The sequence below is a fragment of the Coenobita brevimanus genome, chromosome 27, assembly GCF_032717465.1.
Source record: "Coenobita brevimanus isolate Jiangsu-jjx chromosome 27, ASM3271746v2, whole genome shotgun sequence".
Classification (NCBI taxonomy): domain Eukaryota; kingdom Metazoa; phylum Arthropoda; class Malacostraca; order Decapoda; family Coenobitidae; genus Coenobita; species Coenobita brevimanus.
The window spans coordinates 10173850-10196603 of NC_136980.1; positions in this window are offsets into that span (position 1 = coordinate 10173850).

Below are 22754 nucleotides of genomic sequence, written 5' to 3' on the forward strand. Positions count from 1 at the left end.
ACTGGCCCACTTCATAAATCTTAAACTGTCGCATTCACTGTGTTATAGCGGAAATGTATCACTCCTTGGAATAAATTACATAATATATCAATTTTGCCTTCTATGCACAGACCAGACATTATTTGTTTACAGGAGATGTGCTCGGTGGATCACCCTGATCCTCCACAGTTCAAACACTACCACCTGTATAGAAGACATGATGGTCACGGAGTCGCCATATACTCACACATATCACACCCACAATCGGAAGTGGTTCAAAATCCTACTTTGGAAGTTGTCGCATGCAGAGTAAACTTTAATAACACGTATCTGTCTATTTGCCCTCTTTACTATCCACCACATGGCCCCATTGATAGTGATGCTTTGAATTAACTTTTTGAACATCTCCTCGGAAAAAAAGTTAGTTTGGGGTGACTTTAATAACCATCACTATCAACAGGGTAGCTTGAGGATTGATGATGATGGGGAGCAGGTAGCCGACCTAATACTACAGTCCAACCTCTGTCTTCTGAACGATGGTAGAGCGACTCGTGTAGATGATCATACTGGTAACTTTTCGGCCATTGACTTGCCTCTGGCCTCCCATGGTATGCATCAAGATTTCTCGTGAGATCCTTATGACGACTCCTTGGAAAGTGATCATTTACCCATCTGTCTTATACACGCGACATTGTTTCAGACCCGTCACCTCCAAAATTTAACATTAAGAAACCAGATAGGGCGTCCTTCTCAAGGGTCGTCGATTTAGATATATGTGGGGAGACCAAAGATGTAAACGTCCAAAATTAAACTAATTCCATATTACACGTGGCTAAGGCTGCAGTTCCCAAGACTTCTACAGTTCATGCAAGGCATGGAGCTCATTGGTGGACGCCGGATTGCCGACAAGCATTAAGGAAACGCAACAGGAGATACAGGATTTTTGATAGCCAGCCAACTGAGGAAAACTTCATTGCTTACAGACAATGACTGACGTAAGGAGAATATTTAGAAGAGTTAAAAGAGACCCTTGGCGCTCTTTTGCGTCCTCGGTAAATTGTTTTATCCCACTCAGTAAAGTCTAGTCCACAATTAAAATACTAAATAAAAGCCCTTACATCCCTGTGACCACTCTGTACGTAGATAATAACATCTTTGACGAATCTGTGGACGTAGCTAACATCCTCGCCAGGAGCTCCTTCCATATGAGTAGTTCAGTCAAGTACGATCAGCGTTTTCAAGATCGTAAAAGCATGACTGAGCTACAAAAATTATACTTTGCCACAGAAGACATAGACAACCCGTACAACAAAGCGTTTACGATAGATGAACTTCTTGCCCTCAAACCTTGTAAAGATACCAGTCCTGGTCCGAACACCATTATCTACGGTATGATCCAGCATCTTAATCACGACAACCTGATTAAGTTTTTTTTTTTTTTTTTTTTTTTTAACAATAGAACAGAGGAAGGAAAAACAAATGAATAAAAAAAAATTATTCATACACCAGATTAATGGTGTCCTCTGTTCATAAAAAATCTGTAACAGTTGGACTTGAACAGCTGTGGTTGAAATTGGAGGGGGGGAAACAACTCCGGGGAAGCGAATTCCAGAGAGATGCAATTCGAGAAATAAAAGATTTCCGATAGGCGGAAGTTCTGCAATATGGCAGTGTTACATTCCAGTCATGAGTGCTACCAGATGCCTTTGTAGCACGAGGGAAGGCATGGAGACGTGGCACAATGGACGCAACTTCGTCTAAACATTTGCCATAAAAGTATCTGTAAAATAATGCAAGGGAGGCAACATTCCTTCTTACTTGTAGGGAAGGTAGTTTATTTATAATAGCAGGGTTATTAATAATTCTAACAGGTTTGTTCTGAATTTTGTCTCGTTATTTTAGTGCAACCTCTCCACATCCATTCCACAAGGGTGATCAATATTCCAACTGAGAGCGCACATGACTGTTTTAAACTTTTTTTTTTTATGTGTCCGACTCTGGGCATAGGCTTCACAGCCTGCTCTCAAGGCCCAGTAGTCCTCCTACATACCATACACCTCTCTACATATGGCCAACTGCTCGTCAGTGATGACGCTACGAACTCTGTACAATAATCTAAGTTTCTTTGAGGAGGTTTTAGCAAGTGATCTGACATGAGAGGTCCAGCTGAGGGTATTGTTAAGTGAAACACCGAGAATTCAAATACTTTCTGGAGACAGGAATATTAGTAGCACTGAGGGTAATATAGGAATTTGGCAAAATCTGTCTATTAATATCATCATCATCATCATCATCCGGACCTTCTTTCCCACATTAGGGCAGATTGTATTTCTTTGTTTTACTAGCACTATATGAGAAAAGGTTGTTTAGGTGTTTGCACTGTACTGTACAATGAGCTTTGGTCGTCCCGAACGTTCCCAAACTCATGGCACTTTGCGCACGTCATACCGATACCCAAACATGCTGGTCGTCTTATGAATCCCACTTCATTTCATTCTATTGTGCTGATTTCTTGTCTGTGCAAGGTCATGCAAAGTATGGTTAATAATAGGCTTCTTTTTGTTTTAGAGTCGGAAAAAATTTAAATGATCGACAGTGTGGCTTCTGTAAATACAGAAGTTCACTAGATCATTTAATGAATTAGGAGCATTGCATTTTGGAGGCATTTGCAAATACAAAATTCATGATAGGAGTGTTCTTGGACATCCATACAGCCTGTGACATGACACTGCGACACGGTATACTAATGAAGCTCTATGCATATGCTTTAAGAGGAAATCTGACAATTTTTATTTCCAGTATTTTAAGGTATGGAACTTTCTCTGTAAAATTGTCCTGTAATGTAACATCGGATACATTTATCCAACAAAATGTGGTGCCTCAGGGAAGTGTGGTTAGACCCACCTTGTTAGTATTATGGTCAATGATATTTTGTCATCAGCTCCCATCCTGAGGAATCTTAAATACCCACTCTACGCTGACGATTGTGCAATATAGCACTCTTCCCGTAATGATAGTTTTCGGCTGGGTGGACTCCAGCAGCCCTTGATTCCTTGCACCAATGGACCTTGCAGTGGGGACTGAAGTTTTCCATCCGTAAGTGTGCCGCTGTAGTTCTTACCACCCATGACGTCCCTGAATTGCATTTAACTTTGGATAATAAGACGGTACCTTCTCAAAGTTGTCAGATTTTGGAGCTGTATTCATGGGAGGTTAAACTTTAAATATGTTAATACTTTAATTGCTCGTTATGATAAACCATTAAATAAAGTTCCTAGTGGTTAGTACTTGGGAGGCAAAAGAAAATCTATATTAATGGTGTATAAGTCTTTTAATAGATCTAAGCTGAACTATGGCTCGCAGGTGTGTGGGTAGGCATCTGATGCCACATTGCGGAGGTTGAATGTGTTACAGAATAAATGTTTGTGAATGTTCCTTGGAGCCCTGAGGTGTAGGCGTGTAGTTCGTATGAAAGTGGAGGCTAATGTATTTCCCCTCCATATTCACCAGGACCACCTGCATTTATCTTACAGAATTAAAACCGTCAGAAAATCTGATACCAGGAATGTGGCCTGTGCCCCGCTGTATCACCAGCACCAACTTATGCTGGGTGATCGTCGGGCACTTGCCATTCACCTCCATTTCCTGACTCAGGAGCTTGGTGTGGACCTCAGTGAACGTGACAAGCTGATGCTTTAAAATATACCGCCTTGGGAATCACCCACTTTGATGATGTTACATGGCTCCCACCGACGAAAACCAAGGTGCCGGAGGTCCACCACTTCTTTGGTAACATCTTTAGAAGTTATTTGGGGTCCAACCATTTGTACACCAATGGCTCCAGGTCGAGTGATTGTGCTCTCAGGTGTCAGTTGCCGACTATTACATCTTGTTTGACCTCTAAATTTTTTGCTATCGACAGAGCCATAGACTATGCTCTAATATCTCGTCATGATCCATTTGTCATTTATTCATATTTTAAGTTAGCCCTTCAGGCAACTGCTTCTTGCACTACTGATTCTCATAAGATCCAGGGCAACATCATTAATAAATTGCATTCGTGCAACAAGTCCCTCACGCTGGTCTGGGTGTCCGGATATTACCGTCTTTACGGCAACGAGCAGGCTGACTAACATGAGAAGTCTTCTGTGGAGCTCGAGGAGACTTGGGACGTTGCTCGTGATCTACGGTCGAGTCTGTCCCTCGGAAAAACGTCAATACATCTTGTGTGGCAAGGTCAGTGGACCAAACAGTATACCAACTTGCAAGCCATCCTTGGCGACTGGGATTCTGGCAATCGTCCCAGTCACCTTAAAGAAAAAATATTGCAAGACTGAAGATGAACTGCACGTTTATCACCCATATGTTGCCATATACTGAGATGATTTCCACCACACTGTTGTATCTGTGGTGCGATATTATCTATCGGTCTTATCATCCTGCGATATCGGCGATCTATTCATGAACACGCATCACATATATTTCTGCGACACAGAAGCCATCCTCTTTACCCTTTCCACTATCTTGGGTGACGGGGATATTATTATGACAGAGAAATTGGCTTTCTTGAGGGAGACCGGATTGATCAGAGTTATGTGACTTTTTTCCCGTGTTGATTATGGTTTTTCTTGACTGTGAATATGTAACTAGTGTGTTGTTTATCTGGGGATGACAGTTGACATATTTGAAATAGTTCCTGTTTCTAACAGTTCAGTTTCTTTTTATACTGATATGCCCTATATTAAACCATGTGCCTCGCCTGAGTCACCCGTTGAAGAGGCAAGTGTCCAGTATTGAGACGTATTGGGCACTTTCATTCGATGGTGTTCTGCAGGGCGGGGTATTTCACATTTGTACATATGTATATGTTTTCCATCCTCAAGTATATATATATATATATATATATATAATTAGGGTCGACAGCTGATGTATAAGGAATAGTTCCCGACTCCGCTGGTACTGTTTCATACATTAATGTCCCCAATATTAACCCATGCGCCTCGTCTGACAGTCAGCAGGTGATGAGTGCAGGTGTGTAATGTAGAAAGGCATTACATATCTGCAGTCGGTGGTGTTCTGTTGGGCGAGGTATTTTCTCCATCACTGTAAGCATACAAGCAAGGTTCAGCTACTTGTATCTTCAGGCTTCAGTGTACAGTATATATATATATATATATATATATATATATGGTACAGTGGTAAAGTGTGCGTTTTCGTACTCTCGAGGGTTCACGCCCCACCAGGACAATAAACTTTGGATGCGTTGTCCCGGCCATGTACTGCTTTGGTGGACACCAAAGGTGCTGTGGTTGAACCAGTGTCGCGCACTGTAAAGTTTGTTTTGCACCCAGTCGGCTTGTGCGTGCCGATTACACTTGGTTCACAGACTGCACACACATCCAAAGCCACTACAACACTACAGTCACACTTACAAGCACTTCTCATCCTACATACAATATTTACTAGACAGCCTAAACCTCTTGGGTAGAGATACATTGGCTGTATCGTCCCTACTTCGGTCGGGATAGGCCGGTCCTGCAGTGGATACTCAAACGGCTGATGATAATGATGGTGATGATATATATATATATATATATATATATATATATATATATATATATATATATATATATATATATATATATATATATATATATATATATATATATATATATATATATATATATATATATATATATATATATATATATATATATATATATATATATATATATATATATATATATATATATATATAGTACATACATATCTATCTATCTATATCTATCTATCTATCTGTATAAATATCTATATCTATATCTATCTATCTATATAAATAAATATATATATATCTGTATCTATCTATCTATCTATATAAATATCTATCTATCTATATCCGTCTATTTATGTATCTATTTATATCTGTCTATATCTATCTCTCTGTCTATATATATATATATATATATATATATATATATATATATATATATATATATATATGTTTCCATCTATCTATATCTATCTACTATATCTATCTATCTATCTATCTATCTATATCTATCTATATGTCTGTCTATCTATGTATCTGTATATCTATCTATCTATATCTGTCTATATATTTATCTATCTATATCTATATCTGTCTATTTATATCTATCTATCAATCTCTCTCTCTCTCTCTCTCTCTCTCTATACTGGTATGTATATATATATATATATATATATATATATATATATATATATATATATATGTGTGTGTGTGTGTGTGTGTGTGTGTGTGCGGCATTCTGTTTCCATTTACTGTGTGTGGTTTTCCATTGCCAGTTATGTATATCCAGCAGCATTTTCTGGCATTTATGGTTATTCGAAACTTTTTTATGAATACTGACGGTCTTCCAATAGCTATCTGTGGACATTTCTATTTATTTGAGAGCATTCTGTGGTCATTGATGCATGCTCGGCAGCATTCTGTGGCCATTGACGAATTCCTCCGTCTTTGTCCACTGTGGCTTTTTAGCTGTTAGTCTGTTCTATCCAATCACAGCTGAAACTCTTGATATTGCTGCCATTCCTGATGATGTTCAGGACGAGTTGTTGGACCTCAAAAATTGTTCTCCTGCCAGAGACCTTTATGAAGAAAAACCTCTGACTATGTTTTGGTGCTGCATGAATCAGTCATATTCAAAAGTTAGTGAAATAGCAAATAGAGTCCTCTTGCCATTTTCCACAGCATACTTTTGTGAATCTAGTGTCACCACCCTTCTACACATAAACAGGAAAAGCCGAAACTGGTTGGATGTGGAGCCAGATAATGAGAAGTGCGTTATCTGTGACTCAACCTCGATTCAGTTGACTAACTGAAAGCAAACAGTGTCATCCATTCCATTGATATGTAACAAAATATGCATTCTGATTGATAATTGTAAGCATTAAGATAAATGGGGAGCAGCAAAAACAGTTCTTTCATCATCATTAGTGGGGACTTGAAAGAAAACTTAAGGAGGGCCACGAGGATGTTAAGATCCCCACAAGTGGGGATTGAAGTAAAAAAGGTTGAGAAACATTGCCTTAGATGAGAGAGTCGTTAAATGAACCCGACTTTCATTGGTATGGATTAACAGTTATTGTTTTCGAGTGTACAGCCCCAGTTTGGGAACCGCTACACGAACACATCATGGCCAGACTTAGATGTCACACTACCCTAACCCAGCACCACCGTCCTCATTTCGGGGAGGCTGAGAAGACGATGACGGCAGTTTCTGGGACCAGACAGTTTTTCCGTCCGGGCTGTGTTGATTCCTCGAGTAGGTAACAATAACCATTGTGGTTTGTACTGAAAGATGATTTGGACAGAACAATTGTTATAATATATGAATGAGATTTAGTTTTTAGGTAAGCGATATATATATATATATATATATATATATATATATATATATATATATATATATATATATATATATATATATATATAATCAGAGAGAGAGAGAGAGAGAGAGAGAGAGAGAGAGATCGCAATTTGTGCCGTTGTCTATAATGAAGCCAATATCCAATTATTCATATTCTAATTACCTTTATTTCCTTGCGGTGAATGGATATACAGTACATTCCCTGGTATAATATGCGTGTACAAGGTATCAGAACATACCCACACAAAATACTTAACTGTGTGTGTGTGTGTGTGTGTGTGTGTGTGTGTGTGTGTGTGTGTGTGTGTCAGAAACCTCTAATACCTGTGTACATAGATGAATATAAAGAAACACACACACACACACACACACACACACACACACACACACAAACACACACAAACACACAGAGGCATGCAAGCACGTGCGTCATGTCAGTGTTGGATACTGTAGTCCTTTTGAGAAGGTAAGAGCATTTATTTTTCCGAGAATAGGGAGGGGTAACGATAGGATGGGCAGGGCAAGGTTATAGAGAGATTACCTATGGACAGTTGAAGTGAAAGAGGCTGGGGTGAGTTGTGAGTGGAGTCTCAAACACATCTGATGTAAGGGCTCTGTGGGTGTCCTGGGGTTGCAAGAGGCTCACAGTTTGCTTCTTTGTTTACAGTACTTAAATTGTATTACTCATCATATCTTTTGTATGCTATATTACTTAAGGCGTTTATATGTGTATGTTGAAGCTGTGAGTGGTTGTAATTCCCTTGTGGCAGTGCGTGTATAGGGTATTCAGATATACCCTCACTCACAATGGCTTGAAAGAAGGAGCGTGAGGATGACTTGTGGGTGGAGTTGCACAAGGATCTGATGAACTGCAGGGTGGGTGACTTGTGAGTGGAGTTGCACAAGGATCTGATGAACTGCAGGGTGGGTGACGTGTGAGTGGAGTTGCACAAGGATATTATGAAATGCGGGGTGGGTGAAGTGAGGTAATTGTGGTGAGACGCTAACAGTTTTCATCGTTGTGTAAAGGCCTGGTTGTAATACTGATTTATTCATAACGTCTGTTGTATATTAATGATGACCTTCACTTTTTTAATATGATCAGAAAATATTTGGTTGTAATTCCTTGGTAGTGAAAGGTAAAATGGGGTAGTTATATTTCTTTTCTAAATTTCAAACATCTGGTGTCTGCAGTACATACCTATAAAAATAAAAGAATAACTTACCTTTTGCATAGGAGTTTAAGTGCGTGGAAAATTACGTACTGCGTTCTTGTTTGAAGAGTATTATTTACTGTAGTCTATTCAGAAGCTTTAGTTGTTCTTGAAAATAGGAGGTAAGATTAATTAGATAAGGGTAGTCTAAGTGAGAGAACTGTGAATGTTGTCAATGAAATTTTTCTTACCGCTGAAGCACCACACACACACACACACACACACACACACACACACACACACACACACACAGCACCGCACTGCACGCGCGCGCGTGCACACACACACACACACACACACACACACACACACACACACACACAAAGGAGGGCAAAATCATTATCGCTCCGCCTTGGTAAAGGCGGAGCGATAAAAAGCCAAAGCATTCGCCCATGAATGCATATCGCCCGGCATCGGCAAAAAACTAGATCAGTAATTCAATGGCAGTCGGAGGCATGTCAACACTGCTTCGCCAAAATCGAAAAAAAATAAAAGTCTTAGGATTTCCCTGTTTACTCCTTCTCAGCTAAATTTCACGCTAGCACTCAGAAACATGAAGTCAGGAGTATAATGTTGGTGAAGGTCATTTAAGTATATCAGGCATCTGAAGGATTTCTAATAGTTACCATTTACATAACCGTCCTCTTCTTTGAAGGTATGATAAAAAAAAAAAAAAAAGGTGAATAATGGCAAACTTAATGAAAATGGTAGATTTTTTTTTTTTCTTGCAAAATCCTCTGGCAATCGGAGGCATATCACTGCAGCTTCGCCAAAATTATTAATAAACCAACCATATCTCTCGGGATACTGCCCACAAAATTTCAGTTCAATTTGCCCACTTGGTTTTGAGATATTTTGAAAACAGACACGCACGCAGACACACGGACACAGACACAAACAGACGTAGATGATTACATTATCGCCTCACTAAGTGGACGATGATATATTTTACCCGTATAAACCTTCAGCAAAGGACCAGGGAAACGAAGACTGACACGCTCATGTGGTCATAGTCGACATAGCGCTGTGGCTGGCTGTAGTTTCGCGTGTAGCGTTATGGTACAGGGATTCTGAATATGGGTACAGGCCTGTCGATACCACAACAGGAAGGCCATTCTCTCCAGCACCAACCCGATCTCCCACACCCGTAACTCATCCTGACAGGCATCATTATACTGTACCTAAGTGGTTATTAGGATGGTGTAGTGAAGTACCAAAACCTTTATATTCATTAATAACACCATGCATCCTTTATTAGACTGATTATATTCTTAGTTATCTGGGGCAATATTATATACACAATTTTAGCTTAAGTATTACACTTGCTCATATGGTTACGTATTTCTTGTTTCTCTACTACTAATGCCACTGATAACGATTTATTATTATTGCTATTTTTATTACAATTATTTTTATTATTATTATTTTTTGCTGTTATATTATTATTATTATTATTATTATTATTATTATTATTATTATTATTATTTCTGCAGACTCCTCGAAGTAAAATGGATTAATCCCTTTACCAGGGGGACAATACTTTTCTTCTTTATTTTTCCAGCCTTCACACGATTTTATTCAGTTTAATAAAGGCTTTTGGGCTGGATTGTTCAGGTACAGATTTCTCGAGCCCATTCAGTATGAGAGATTGGCCAAAATTTGCGAGGTCCTCAGATTGGCGATTTTCTGTTTTTCGCCAGCGTATGTATGTCTTGTGTTGATTTATTTGTGTTGCGGATTATTGGAAACGTATTAAGGAAGAGAGAGAGAGAGAGAGAGAGAGAGAGAGAGAGAGAAATGCTAAACTACCCTCATCTAGCCAAACCAAGAGAGATTACAGCACATTCAGATGACACTTTTTTCACCACGGACAAACACAGGAGCCCACCCCTCACGGAAACACCTCTTCCCCTTCCTTGTACATCTTATACAGTGACACATACACGCTTCAAAGAATCTGCAGCATCAAAATTCATCCCAAAGAGAACAAAAAACAAGCTGATGGAAAGGAGAAACCCGCCGAAGATGAGAAGTCAGTAAGGTGATATGTTGACCGTGAGAGGTAAATAGGGCATCATCGTACTGAATAAAGTAAAGGACTCTGCTTGTAATGCATTCACTACGTCTCTCGATCTAACTATACTATTTCTACCCTACTAGGCCCAGATTTTCGTCCATTTGTAGCTTATTTCACGTCGACTATTGTCAAAATAAGACAAGGCCACTGCTTTACATCCCTTCTGTCGAATTTCTCTCTGTGACTAATATTATATTCCAGCGCTAATCCATCGTTACAGCAAGAATTGAATATGGTGAGATGTAATTTTAGACCCCCCTGTGGCGGGGGGGACACAACCTGGCCGCATTATGGGGTGGTACTGCTACTCTGCGGCCAGGTTGTGTTAGGAAGAATACTGCCACCGTATTCCCTGCGTGTCGTAAAAGGCGACTAAAAGGGGCGGGGTGAGGGGACTAGGGACCCCCTCCTCTGTTTTTTAGTTCCTAAAAAGAGACAGGCCAGAGAAAGGGATGGGGGATGGAGTTATCCCCGTACCCTGAAGATTGGGTCTATGAATGTGCGTGGATGTAGTACGATTGAGGCTAAAAGGGAGGAGATTGGGAGAATGTTTGTGAGAAGAAAGTTGGATGTGTTAGCTTTGAGTGAAACGAAGATGAAAGGGAAGGGGGAATCTATGTTTGGAAGTGTGAATGGAAGATTGTCAGGTGTTGATAGAGGAAGGGCAAGAGAAGGTGTGGCCTTGTTAGTGAGTCCGGAAGTACAGCAGTGTGTGATTGAATGGAAGGAGGTGTCATCGAGACTGATGTGGGTGAAAGCGAAATTTGAACGTGAGTTGTGGGTGTTTGTGAGTGCATATGGGCCTGGTAGTGAAAGGGATGAACAAGAGAGGGAGTCTTTCTGGAATGATGTTGATGAGTGTCTGCAGAGTTTTGGAGCGAATGTGAATGTGGTAATGATGGGAGATCTGAATGCTAGAGTGGGAAATGTAGCAGTTGAAGGCGTAGTTGGTATGCATGGTGTGCCTGGAAGAAATGAAAATGGGGAACGAATGATAGCGATGTGTGTTGAGCGAGAGATGGTGATTGGGAATACGCTGTTTGAGAAGAAAGATATTTATAAGTATACATGGGTGAGACAGGAGGGTGGAAGGGTTGTTGATAGAGCTTTGATGGACTATGTGGTTGTGTCTAGGAATGTAATAGGAAGATTGTTGGATGTGAGAGTTCTAAGAGGGGAGGGTGGAGGTATGTCTGACCACTACCTGGTGGAGGGAAAGTTAAGAGTAGGTAAGAGATGGGTGAGAGCTAGGAGGGTTAGGTGTGGCAGGGAGGTTTTGAAAGTGAGTGAGTTGGATAAAAGAGAGAAAAAGATAGAGTATCAGGAGAAATTGAAAGATGAGTGGAACGCAGTGAAAGATCGGGAAAATGGCAGCGTGGAGGAGGAATGGCAGTTGTTTAAGAGTGCTGTGGTGGGGCATGCAGAAGAGATGTGTGGTGTGAGACGTGTGGGTGGTGGTGTAAGAAAAGGAAGTGAATGGTGGTGCGAGGAAGTAAGTATGGCTGTGGCCGAGAAGAGACGTGCATATGAAGTGTGGCTGCAGAGGAAGGATGAGATGTCATATGAAAGGTATAAGGAAAAGAGGAATAGAGCGAGAAGGGCTGTGCGTGATGCTAAAGTGGCAGCAGATGAGAGGTGGGGTAGGCGGCTGACAGAGAATTTTCAACAGAATAAGAAAATGTTTTGGAAGGAGGTGAAAAGGATGCGAAAGGGAGAGTCTGGGAAGGAAGAACGAGTAAAAGCAGAGGATGGAGGGATGTTAATTGAGATGGGTGCAGTAAGGAAGAGATGGGCAGAGTATTTTGAAAGATTATTAAATGTAAAGGAGGAACGGGTGGCTGAGATTGTGGCAGATGGAAGGGTGCAAGGAATAAATGTGTTGGGAGAGTTGAATGATTCCTTGATCACGAAGGAGGAAGTGGAGAAGGCAGTAAAGGAGATGAAAACAGGGAAAGCTGCAGGTATGGATGGGTGTGCTGTGGAATGTCTGAAGGGTGGTGGAGTGACTATTGTTGACTGGTTAGTAAGATTGTTGAATGTGTGCTTTGAGAAAGGTATGGTGCCAATTGACTGGGCAAGTGCTTGTGTGGTCCCGTTGTATAAAGGCAAGGGTGATAAGTATGAATGTACTAGCTTTAGGGGTATAAGTCTGTTGAGTGTTGTAGGTAAGGTGTATGGTAGAGTGTTAATTATGAGAGTTAGAGAGGGTACAGAGGGAGTGATTAGTGATGAGCAGTGTGGCTTTAGGAGAGGGAGGGGATGCGTTGATCAGGTGTTTGCTGTGAGACAAGCGTGTGAAAAGTATTTAGCGAAAGGCAAGGATGTGTTTTGGGCATTTATGGATTTAGAGAAAGCGTATGATAGAATTGATAGGGAGGCTTTGTGGACTGTTTTAAGATTGTATGGACTTGATGGTAGGTTACTAAAAGGGGTGAAAAGTTTTTATGTAAATAGTAGAGCATGTGTAAGAGTGGGAAATGCTGTGAGTGATTGGTTTCCCGTGAGAGTGGGGCTGCGACAGGGATGTGTGATGTCACCTTGGTTGTTTAATATTTACATGGATGGTGTTGTAAGGGAGGTGAATGCAAGAGTTTTAGGTGGTCTGAGTCTGGTAAATGTTGATGGTGGAGATTGGAATCTGAAGCAGCTGCTGTTTGCAGATGATACTGCACTGGTGACCGATTCAGAGGAGAGATTGAGACAGTTGGTAGAGGAGTTTGGAAGGGTGTGTGAAAGGAGGAATTTGAAAGTAAATGAGAATAAGAGTAAAGTGATGAAGTGTACGAGGTTGATAGATGGTAGGGGGATGAATATAGTTTTGAATGGTGAGTTGCTTGAGGAGGTAGATTGTTTTAAATATCTAGGGTCACATGTTGCTGTGGATGGAAGAATAGATGCAGAAGTGAAGTTTAGAATAAATGAAGTAGGAAAGGTGCTGGGAGGAATGAAAAAAGTGTTTAAATGTCGTTCGCTTAGAATGGATGTAAAGAGAAGGCTGTATGAGGGTGTTGTGGTACCGACTGCATTATATGGGGCTGAAACATGGAATATGGGTGTAGCAGAGAGGAAAAGTTTGAATGTAACAGAGATGAGGTGTCTGAGGAGTATGTGTGGAGTGACGCGTATGGATCGGGGTGCGAAATGATGAAGTGCGAAGGAGGAACTGGAGTTGTTCAGGAGATGGCTGGTAGAGTTGAGCAGAGGGTGTTGCGATGGTTTGGGCATATGGAGAGAATGGATAATGAGCGATTGGTGAAAAAGATAACTAGATCTGATGTGAGAGGTGTAAGGCTGAGAGGAAGACCACGAATAGGATGGATGGATAGTGTGAAGAGAGCGCTGGATGCGAGAGGGATGTCTGTTGAGCAAGGAAGAGTGGCTGTGCGTGACAGAAATAAATGGAGAGAAATTGTGAATAAATAAGTGATGACGCAGCCCTGAGGGGATATTCTCCCGCATTTGGTCTGATCAGCTAGTCAGGTCAGGTGCGGGTAAGGGGATGGGTATGTTATGATGTGGCAGGGGTAAACCAGTTCTGCTGTCGGGCCCTGCTGCGGATGTCACTGATTGCATTGCGCAGTTGACCCTTGTGCGGTGTGGTGCGGTGAGGATCTGTCCGTTCTCCCCTTTGGGGCTAAGATGTGAATGAATGTGTTTAAATGGATGAGTAAATGGAGAGTGTGTCGTCCTGTCTCGGCTACCTCCCTTTCCTTGGGGGAAGCAGCCTAGGTATATAGATAGATAGATAGATAGTAATTTTAGGCCAAGTTAGAGTAAAGCAGGGATATTCGGATTGTTTCCATTTGACAAAGATCATTTCAGCTCAGTTTTTGGCTGAGTGCAATCATACTGGTTAGCAAATTGGACTACTAACCAAGGAGACTCATTTCCACCTCTTAAATAAGGGTCATGCTGCCACGACTTAGTATTTGGGTTGTTGTCGTGGCCCGGTACAGACAGATGAAAACATATGGACCATCAAATGAGAACATACTGACCATCAGATGAAAACACACCGACCATTAGATGAAAACATACCAACCATCAGATGAAAACACACAGACTATCAGATGAAAACATACCGACTATCAGATGAAAACATACAGACTATCAGATGAAAACATACAGACTATCAGATGAAAACATACAGACTATCAGATGAAAACATACAGACTATAACATTTGGTGGCAGCAAGAATAGAATATATATTATCTCAATGGATGTAATGGCTTAATATTCGGTTCCTGTTCGTCAGCAATGAAATACTAACTGCGCGTACCACACTATGGCCCCGAAGGCGAAATCTTGTATAATCTTGAATAATCTTGTATAATCCTTGCAGTGAACAGCGGATTCTTTGTTAAGAGATAATCTCGTGTTTGCAGCCACTCTTGTAGACAATGTTATCCTAAAACCGGGAGGTATTTAAGCTGCAAATTTTCTTTTACCATATAAAGAATTAACTTGCAATTCTTCTTACCGTTCCCCTCTTACTTACGTACCTAGCTACCTACCTTCCTACCTACCAAACCTCCCTACTGCACTGCCTACCTCCCTGCCTACCTACCTCTTTACCTCTCTGGCTATTTCCTTGACTATACCCTTTTCCTCATACCTACCTTCCTACCTACCAACCCGACTCCTTTTTTTTTTTTTTTTTTTTTTTTTTTTATGTGTCTGACTCAGGGCATAGGCTCCACAGCCCGCTCTCAAGGCCCAGTAGTCCTCCTACATACCATACTCCTCTCTACATGTCACCACTTCGGCACTAACACCCACCGTCCATATTGAATACATGCTAGGGCTGTCTCATACAGGACTGGTGTATTGGTATTAGCGGGGGTACTTTTATGACATGTCGGCGGGTCATCTGGTAGATCAGGAAAGTGTGCTTTCATGAAATTCAAATCCTTAAACTGTTCCCTGCCCCAGCCGGGATTCGAACCTGGGTCCATCAGGACTGCAAGCCGCCTCTCTACCGATTCAGCCACCGCCTACATCTCTACCTACATCCCTGTTGACTTCCCTACCCACCACCTTATATACCTCTGCTGCCTACCTACATACCTACCTCCCTGACTACATCCCTACATGCTTTTCTGGCTATCTCTTTGCCTACCGCTCTTCCTTCCTACCAACCTACATACGGGCCTATCTACCTTTCTACAAACCCGCCTGCCTACCTACCTACCTACAAATCTATCTACTTACCTACCTACTCGACTCCATCCGCCTCCCTACCTACATACATCTCTACCCTGTATAGAAATAGTGGGACAGAATATAGTTTACCACTTTTCAGTCTTTCCTATGAAAATTCCATGTCAGTTTTTCCATGCTGCATGGTGGTCCTTCTCACCTTTTTCCTGCCAGCTTCGACTGGAGGGTTTGGTGGGTGGGGGAGAGTCTTCTTGCTTTACTATCCCTACCTTCAACTTGTAGAATTAGATATCAGAGTGATAGTCTTCTCTGTAACAAGCAGCCTCGAAAGGACCATTAGGTTTGTTGCTGTTTGCTTTCCTTTGTACTCCTATGTACCTTCGTCCCTACCAACTTCTTTCCTTGCTTTCCTCCCTCTCTACTCACCTGCCTACCTTCTTCCCTACCTACCTTACTTCCTACCTAACAACCTATCTACTTTCCTACCTAACTACCTATCTACCTTCCTACCTTCCAGTGGGTTGTATCAGAATTGTGTTGAAGGCATAAACTATAGTATTTTGAACGCCCTTTCCAGTGATACTAATATTTCGTCTATACTCCTACAAATAAAAGCAGTTTTGATGGCGTGTGACTTTAGTGTTGCAACGCCATGTTGACCACTGCAACGAGGCCACACCGACAAGTGGAGTGGATCCATGTGACATCTCAGTCGTCAATATCGATCCATCATTGCAGCCGAGCACACACAGACCGACGGACTGAAACTATCTTCCCTCCTCAAACGTGCTAAGATCCTACTTCGTCTACGGGAATGAAAAAGGTCTATCACTTAAACTGTTCCTCAGAAGCTGTTTTTCGTGGATTTTTAGAAACCCTTTACAAGTAAGTTCTTCAAAACCGTTAGGGGTGTGTTCTTCAGAAGCCGTTATGCTTCTGTTCTTCAAAGGCCATCATCCATTTTCTTCGGAAGCATTTTTTATGTTTCCAAGAAGTCTTTTTATTTGTGTTTTTCAGAAGTTCTTTGTCACGTTTTTTAAAAGCCCCTTTTTCACGTATAGGAGCTTTTATATACGAGTTCTAATGAGGCTCTTTTACACCTGATGAGAAGCTGCTTTACTCGTGTTTTTTTCATTTGACTCGTGTTCTTCAGAAGCCCCATACTCGTGCTCAAAAACCGTTCGACTTCTGTTCTTCAATAGCCGCTCTACTCCTGTTGTTCAGAAGCTTTTCTTCTCGTTTTGTTCAGAAGCTGCTCTACTCGTGTTCTTCAGATGGTGCATCAGTTCATTCAGGTCTGTGCCTTTGGGGACGATCACGGCGGCTCTCACGTCCCCACCAAACCTTCCTCCCACCTGAAAGAGGGAATACAAAGGAAAGCAAACAGCAACAGACGTTATGGTCCTTTCGAGGTTGCTTCTTACAGAGTAGACTATGACTACATGATCTAACTCTACATGCTGAAGGATAAGAATAGTAAAGCAAGAAGGCTCCACCCACCCCGAAACCCTCCAGGAAAAAGTGAGAAGGTGAGAAGGACCACCATGCAGCATGGAAAAACTGACATGGAAATTTCATTGGAAAGACTGAAAAGTTACATTCTATATTACTTTATCTATAAATTACCAGTCTGAATAACATGAATGAGAAAGTAATCAAATCAAATAATAACTACGGCATGATATTATCTATGGGTACGTTGAGTTAAAGGGAAGTCTGTAGACATAGCTATAAATTGCACAGTGCACAGTGTGGATGTTCAAGGGTGGTACAGCAGCCTTGCCTGGCGCTTTTAAGGTAGGCAGCAGTCAATTAGGCCCCAGCTCCACTCACTTCACTGAGACAAGGACCTCTCCCATGCAGGACAAGATCACAAGTTACCTCCTGAAGCAGTGACCCCTGGTACATTAAAAAAAAATCCCGATGGTGGTCACGTAACTAACAGGGAGCCTCAGTGATTCACAGCCTTCACAGGTCAAAAGTAAGAGTAGTGACCGCTAACTCAGGGCTATCTCTGCAGATCCTAGTCTGTGCTTGTATTGCTTTATGTGCACTGAATAAGTTGAAATATAATTATGTAATGACGTGACGTGGCGCTAGGTACAGGTACGTTAAGTTTACGGGGTGTTTAGCAGACAGGAGGGGAATGAACTTACACGCAGCTGGTAAAAGTAAGATATTTGGACAGAAAAAGAGTCAGCTGAGGATTCTCGTGCAAGTACTTGTCTATTTATTTTAAATGTCTTAACTGAGATACTGTTCACGGTGTCTGAGGGTAATCTGTTCCAGATATTTACGATTCTGCTGAAGAAGTATTTTGCTTCATGGGATTGGAAACACTTTCCCATAATTTTGCAGCCATTACTCCTGGTTTGACTGGACTGGTCTGTTTTAAAATATTCATGTCTAAGTTGTCGTATCCCTTCATGACTTTGAAAACTTCAATAAAGTCACCTCTTGACCTGCATTTCGTTAGGCTAAATAATTTAGGCTCTTCAAGGCGTTCCTCATATACTTCGTTTCTCAGTCGTGGTATCATTTTTGAGATTCTTCGCTGTACTTTCTCTAATTTTTCAATGTCCTTTCTGTAGTCTGGAGACCCGAATTGCACACAATACTCGAGATGGGGACGTACTTGTGAGCTGTACCAGGCAAGTATGATTTTTTTCCGATTTAAACTCGAAAGTTCTTCCACTAAAACCCACCAGCTTGTTTGCAGTTCTGACTACCTCGGTGCACTGCTTACTTGGTTTTAGGTCATTTGATAATTATCATACCAAGATCCTTCTCATTGTCTGTATTTGATAAATGGATATCATTCATTTTGTAATTCACAGGGACGATGTTATATCCAATATGAAGTACTCTGCATTTTTCTATGTTGAATATCATCTGCCATTTTTCTGCCGAGCTTGCCAGTGTATTAAGGCCATTTTGTAACCGCAGCCACTGTAACTCTGAAGTTACTTTACTGGTTATTTTAGTAGCGTCTGCAAATTTGGATATTTTACAATTTAGGCCCTCACCTACTGTATGTCGTTTATGTAGATAATAAAAGAATCGATCCAAGTACTAAGCCCTCGGGAACGCCACTAATCACATTACGTTATTTGGATTCCTTTCTGTTTATCACAGCTCACTGTTTTCGGTCTGAAAGCCAGTCTTGTAACCATTTCTGCGAATTCCCTTTTATTCCATGGGCTTCTACTTTGCTTTTTTTTTTTTTTTTTTTTAATGCGAGGAAGAAGGAACCAAAGGCCATGAGCCCGCAGTAACAGTTCCCTCCAAGAGAAAAACAAAATACAATAGAGAGCCAAATTCAAGATCCGATCATTTTGAGATACCTGGACACACTGCGTTTGAAAGACTGGAGATCATAGGAAGTAGGAAATACAGACAGAGGGAGACAGTTCCAGAGCTGACCTGTTGCATAAATGAAAGACTGGGAGTAACGGTTAACTCTTGCATTAGAGAGCTGGACAGAAAAGGGATGAGAGTTTGCTGCCAGACGGGTGCTACTGGCCCGTCGTAGAGGTGGAGGAATGCAAGCAGACAGTTCAGAGGAGCAGTGACCATTAAAGTAGCGATAGAAAAGAGATAAAGATGCAACAGAGCGGCGAAGAGACAGAGGTTGAAGGGAGTCAGTAAGAGGAGGAGAGTTAATGAGACGAAAAGCCTTTGACTCCACCCTATTGAGAAGAGCTGTATGTGGGGAGCCTCCCCACACATGAGAGTTGTACTCCACACAGGGGCGGATAAAACCCCTGTATAGAGTCAACAATTGTGCAGGGGTAAAGAAAGAGCGGAGTCGGCTTAGCACACCCAATCTCTTGGAAGCAGATTTTACAAGAGATGTAATATGATTTTTCCAAGATAAGTCCTGAGTAAATGAAACCCCAAGCATGTTCAAGGATGATGCAGGATTAAGCTGAATATTATTAAACATTAGTGGGTATACCTGTGGAAGATTTTGTCGGGTTGATAGGTGTAAGAACTGAGTCTTAGATGCATTAAAGACAACCATATTATTATTACCCCAGTCAGAGATACGAGCCAAGTCAGACATTAGGTGTGCCATAGCCTCATCCCTTGTTTGTTGAAGCAACTGTTGAGATGGGCGTTGCGGGCACCGAATGGAAAGGTGAAGGATGGAGTCATCAGCGTATGAGTGGATATGGTTAGATGTACAGCTTAGAAGATCATTGATGAATAAAAGGAAGAGAGTTGGTGATAGGACAGAGCCCTGAGGAACACCACTGTTGATAGATCTAGGAGAAGAACGATGGCCGTCTACAACAGTGGCTATAGAACGACCAGAAAGGAAACTAGCGATGAAGGCACAGATAGAAGGATAGAAACCGTAGGAGGGCAGTTTGGAAATTAAAGATTTATGCCAGACTCGATCGAAAGCCTTTGAGATGTCAAGTGCAATGGCAAAGCTTTCGCCAAAGTCCCGAAAGGAGGATGACCAGGAGTCTGAAAGGTAGGTGAGAAGATCGCCAGTGGAGCGTCCCTGACGGAACCCATACTGACGATCGGAAAGAAGGTTGTGATAGGAAAGATGCCTTAAAATTTTTCTATTAAGAATTGACTCGAAAACTTTTGAAATACAGGACGTTAAAGCAATTGGACGATAGTTGGAGGGTTGGGAGTGGTCACCCTTCTTTGGGACTGGCTGAATGAGAGCAAACTTCCAGCAAGAAGGAAAGGTACAGGTTGACAGACAAAGGCGAAAGAGTTTGCCTAGGCAGGGTGTAAGCACAGAAGCACAGTTCTTGAGAACAACAGGAGGGACCCCATCAGGCCCATATGCCTTGTTAGTACTGAGGCCAGTGATGGCAGAAAATACATCAACTGAAGAAATTTTAATGTCAGCCATGAGGAAGTCAGAGGGGGGAAGTGATGGAGGAACAGCACCGGAATCGTCTAAGGTGGAATTGGAGGAGAAAGTCTGTGCGAAGAGATCTGCTATATCAGTAGAAGAAATAGCTACAGAACCATCAGAGTAGAAAAGAGGAGGGAAGGATGATGAGGTAAAGTTGTTAGAAAGATTTTTGGCAAGGTGCCAGAAGGAGCGGGAAGAATTCGAGTTGGAGAGTTAAGAGCATTTAGTATGGATGAAATTATTTTTAGTAGAGCGAAGAACAGACTTAGCACGATTCCGGGCAGAAACGTAAAGACGATGTGATTCAGGGGTGGGTTGGCTCCGGTACCTTTCGTAGGCCTTTTCCTTGTTGCGGACAGCATTAGAACAAGCATGATTAAACCAAGGCTTTCTTGCGTTAGTCAAAGGATATGAGAAAGGAATGTATGCTTCCATGCCCGAGAGAATAACCTCTGTAATGCGCAAGGCACACTCAGATGGCTCACGGCCATGGAAGCAATAATCATTCCAGGGAAAATCAAAGAAGTACTGCCTGAGGGCCTCCCAGTCTGCGGCTCCAAAATGCCACAGACGACGCTTCCCTGGAGGGTCCACAGGCCGTACCAGAGTGATAGGACAGGTTAAGGTAATAAGGTTGTGATCAGAGGAGCCCAACGGAGAGAAAAGATTAACAGAGTAAGCAGAAGGATTAGTTGTGAGGAAGAGGTCAAATATGTTGGAGCTCTCTCCAAGGCGGTCAGGGATACGGGTAGGGTGCTGTACAAGCTGCTCTAGGTCATTAAGGATAGAAAAGATGTAGGCTTGTTCACCAAGTGGATCCGTGAAAGGAGAGGAGAGCCAAAGGTGGTGGTGAACATTGAAATCTCCAAGAATGGAGATTTCAGGGAAAGGAGAAATGGACAGAATGTGTTCCATCGTAGAAGTAAGATAGTCGAAGAATTTTTGATAGCCAGTAGAATTAGGGGATAAGTAAACAGCACAGATATATTTAGTCAGAGAATGACAGGAAAGCCGAAGCCAGAGTGTGGAGAATTCAGAAGAATCAAGTTCAGGAACACGAGAGCAAGATAAGTCGTTGCGTATGTATACACAACAGCCACCTTTGGCTTTGAAATGAGTATAGAGAAAGTAGGAGGATACAGAAAAGGGTTTGCTGTCAGTTGCCTCAGACAACTGAGTCTCCGTTAGAAAAAGAAGGTGAGGTTTAGAGGAGGAGAGGTGGTGCTCAACAGAGCGAAAGTTAGATGAAAGGCCGCGAATGTTGCAGAAATGAAGAAGAAGAGAGTCAGACAGTGTTTCCAGGCACCTCGAGTCGTCACCGGGAGAGGGGCAGATGGCGGGGGCATTTATGGTCCCCCCCCCCCTGGGGACTCCGAGGCTTGGTGAATCGACGCCATTATGGTGAATTTTGAATAGGAAGTGTAGTGTGTACTGTGCATGTAGTTTGGTGAAGATAGTTAGAGAAATTTGTACTGGAGAGCATGCTGGCCTACTCTCTGTGTAACTGAGACACTGAAAAAGTTCAGCAAAGGGGGATGGTCAGGAACTAGTCCTGAGGGCGGATGAAACGGGAGCTCCAGCACTCCCTGTCATCAGCTTTCCATCCACCTCGGGAGTACTGCCCTGCTCGACTGGTGCTACAGTCTACTCCACAAGACGCTTGTGAGGGACAGTGTCAAATGCTTCTGAAAGTCGAGGTAAATTATATCTACTGCTCTTGAGTCGTCATATGATTTGTAAACATCATGGAAGAAGTCCAGTAAGTTACAACCATGAACGTCGATGTCTGAATCCATGATGGAAGTCTTTAATTATATTATTTTCTTCTAGATAATTAACTAATTTGTCTCTTATGATTGTTTCCATTAATTTGCACACTACTGATGTTTAGCTGATTGGTCTGTAGTTTCCTGGGTGCGACTTACTTCCTTTTCTGAATATTGGTGTTACATTAGCTAGTTTCCATTTGCATCGGACTTTCCCAGTATTTAACGATTTATTGAATAAGAAAGAGTGGCAGCAGTACCTC